Source organism: Electrona antarctica, assembly GCF_951216825.1.
Source record: "Electrona antarctica genome assembly, chromosome: 8".
In the NCBI taxonomy this organism is placed as follows: domain Eukaryota; kingdom Metazoa; phylum Chordata; class Actinopteri; order Myctophiformes; family Myctophidae; genus Electrona; species Electrona antarctica.
In genome coordinates this window covers 53,063,806-53,067,533 of record NC_136789.1, presented here as the reverse complement: position 1 = coordinate 53,067,533, position 3,728 = coordinate 53,063,806, and the positions used below count along the sequence as shown (strand labels likewise).

The following is a 3,728-nucleotide window of genomic DNA, read 5'->3' as shown; positions in this document are numbered from 1 at the left end:
GAAAGTATCAAGTGTGAGACCAGCACTACCCATCCGCCAGCATGTCACACTGTTCCCACAAATGAATGTGTCCCTCGGACTCATCCGAGTCGGAGGACAGTCACGCTGCATCAGTGAGTTAGAGGAAGGAGTCATCCATCCGATAGCCCAGCACCAAAAACACCCCACCGCCCAGACGACTGTCCGTCAGTATCACCAAACCACCAGACCACCAGAAAATGGGTGTGCCCTCTGGGCAGAGGGACGCTGTTTCTGCAAGGTCCAACCGGATAACGACCCAAACAAGATGGAAGATCCACCGCCGGAGGCACCAGATCCTCCTCCCCCTGCCCCCCTACCTACTTCAGCCAATCCTCAGCTCAAAGGAGTGATCAAGGCAAACCCTCAGCAGGAGGTACCGAGCCCCAATGACCTACCAGTTGTTATCAATCCAGCAGATGACAACAAGATCAAATTGAGCATTTTCTTTAGAGCTAATTCACGTGGTGAATTAGGGGGCGGCTGTAGAAAAGGCTCTGGCAGTGGAAAAGTACTGAGCCAATTGAACACTATGGCAACCCCAGCCTAGGCTTGATTAGGGGAATTCCATACACCTGCTAAAGCCCCCACACCTGTATCTTGATTAGAGCAGTCTCCAAACTCCCCACTCAGTCACTCTCCAGCTCACTCACTCACACAGACAGTCATTCCAAGCAGAGACTCTCCACTTCACCAGGACTTTTCCTCCTTTCCACCGTTCAAGATCACTACAGTCCTTCCAATGTGTGTGCGTAGATGCACATATGTAAGTTTCCTTGTACTTTGAGTTAGATGTTTACAGACAGGTGAATTTATACTTTAGTTGTATTAGGAGGAATGTTTGTGAGCCATGTTAATTCCTAGCCTCCATTAGCCGTGTGCATTATTAGCCAATGCTCTGTGCATTTAATGTCAGTTGGTAGTTATTTAAGCCAAACTGTGATTTATGTTTATGATGATTGCATATTGATGTTGAATGTTATTCCTGTCTCTACTTGTAAACTGTGATTGATATTATTATTATTGTCTTCTGTTTTAGACCACACACATCCAATGTTATGCCCATGTACCCTGTGTTACCAGTAAAGCACGCTGTGATTTCAAGTCCTGTGTCCGTGTTCTGATCGACACCCCATACTGGTGAAAGTATCCAAACCACCCACCGTACTCCACTACACTCTCTATGAAAAAAGTTTTAGTCATTTGTTTTTATCAACACTTGTATGTGTGTGCGTGCGTGTGTGCATGCGTGTGTGTGTTCCTCAGGCACAGTAGAGGCGTACAGACAGTTGGACTGTGAGGTGATGTGGCAGCCCTCCTCCTCGCCTCCAGAAGGAGATTTTGACCTGTGCGTCCATGAAGGCAGCGCCCAACGCCTGCACTGCGTTGCCACGGTCTGCCGCTCACTCACTCGTTAACTAAAACACCTAAAACAGGAAGGGAAAGCATATTGTTTTTTAAATGACCGGTTAGTTTGATTAGAAAGTTCTGCATTGTCCCTATAAGTCATGCATCAAATCACAAAACGTGTCGGCTGAGTAGAGATACAGAATGGATTCTTCTAATGGTTTGTTTGATTTATTGATTGAATACTTTAATAACAGCTTGCAAAGAAGTACAGAGATACAGATAATGCTAAAAGGATAACACAGGCCTTGTTTCCATTCTGGTTATATGTATTCAACTCATCAAGCGTGGGCAGTGTGTGTACTATACAGGCTACACATCTGTCAGACCCCACTTCTGCATTGCTGTACTGAAACGTCACACCTGTCCTCAGACGATTGAGGGTTGTCCACTCCATGCAGGGCAGGTGCTGGCTGGCCAGGAACATCTGTGGGATCCTTGATGTAGTGGTGAAGCCTGGATGTTCTGCTGCCTTGCACTGATCCCTCCATCTCGCCATCACCCAGGAAGCCTTGGAGGTGTCAGCTGGTGTTGTGTGAAGCAGTTCCTGAGCCTGTGTGGCAAAGGGGCACAGGGACTGGTGTTTTAAGGATTATGTTGTACTTTAGCTATTGAAAAATAGCAGATCTACAAGCTCATAGCGCAGTGCTGCACTACGAGCTTGTAGATCTGCTATGTTTGGAAAATCTTGAAAATGTGGCGCAAATATTAGAATATATATTCTTTCAGAGCGAACGTTTTAAACTCCAATCTTTGCTTACGGGGGAAGACGACTTGCAGCAAGCTATACACCTTGAAAAGTACAGTCATGACTCTTACTAAACACCAAAACTCAAGTGTACACTTAAACTGTATGTTGGCTTGTTTACTGTTGAGTGAGAGACCCACAGTTTGGAAAACACTGCATTAGCTGTCTGGGTGTTATACATATTGATATGACAATTAAAATTGTATTGCTATATCACACAAATGATGTTGTATTACTGTTGTATGGTAGACAATATATTTGGGTTTCAAGTGTGGTCATCTGAACACAGCGTCTTTACACTCTAGTGAAATAGTGCATTTCATATTTAATGTAAACATACAAAGAGGACTAAGGCGAGGCAGTCAGCAGGTCACAGCGCTGTAGGGCTTCGAACCCTATATCCAGCAGAAGCTCGGATAGTACTCTACCAGTGCTTTTTTTGCTTTGCAACACCATGCCTTTACTTGCATGTGAATTATTGATGACACCATGATAGGAGTACAATAACTTTGCATTGTGAATAAAACATATTAACCACAGTGTGGTTGCAGTGTAATGCTAACGATGTAATCACAGGGCTGTCTGCTTCATGTATTATAATTAAAAGTGCATTCTGGTATTGTGAATCAATGTACTTAAATGAAAGCACCAACTTCAGTGTTTACTGACTGACCTATAATAACAATATAGCCTCCAATAGCACAGCGAGGGGTCCGGGGACCCCCAGATTTTGTAAATAGCATCAACATCAGCTAAAGCCACTATAAAGCCTATTTGAAACTAGGCGATCTACGAGCTTGTTGATCAGCTATTTTCAACAAATCAGACCATTAAACTCAGTCAAATAAATGTTAAATCATGAAATATAACATCGGGTCTTGTGTAGGGTCTAAGGAGTAAACACTGATACAGTGAGTTATTATTTTGTCTGCTGGTTGCATGAGTTCAGCTCCATGTACAGTAACAGCTCAGCACAGTACTCAATTAACAGATCCCTGATCGATCTAAAAACGAATCCACTATGCCCCAAGACATATAAGCATTAAAACGTTTCCTTTGACAAGTCAGAGAGTGATCTGTTCGTGCCCATTGAGCCATACAACGTCTGTTTACAACGATGCTAACACGCTAATTCGATTAGCATCCCTTCCTTTGTCAAAGACGTGCAAAATAAAAAATCTGTCAATGTATACACATTATGTTACACGTCTTTATCGGCGTTTCTGTGGTCGAGACAATGCATTGTACCGACCTGTCAGTTTCTGCTGCTGCTCGGGACTTCATGTATATGACGTAAACATTAAACAGGCAGAGAGACATATATGAATCCAGGCATTAATCTCGTCCAAAAATATATAAAACGTAAACGCCAAAATCGCGAGAGAGTCAGCTATTCATTACAAAATATTTCACAGACCTTGATGTGATTGTTCGCTGTGATAAAGTAACACAAAGGTGATGATGATGATGAGCAAGAAAAAATACAACGAGACGAGAGGATAAACATAACTCGAGAGAAGAACAGAGGCATTTGGCAGCGACATTCAGAACAGCG

At 43.3% G+C, this 3,728-nt stretch overlaps 1 long non-coding RNA gene across 1 annotated transcript; it reads left to right on the top strand.

The window, feature by feature from the left end:
- Nucleotides 1-659: 659 nt before the first annotated feature.
- On the top strand, nucleotides 660-2,325 carry LOC306927464. Its single transcript, XR_013790519.1, has 3 exons — nucleotides 660-784; nucleotides 1,285-1,412; nucleotides 1,799-2,325. It is a non-coding gene; the product is annotated as an uncharacterized lncRNA (long non-coding RNA).
- The last annotated feature ends 1,403 nt before the right edge of the window (nucleotides 2,326-3,728 follow it).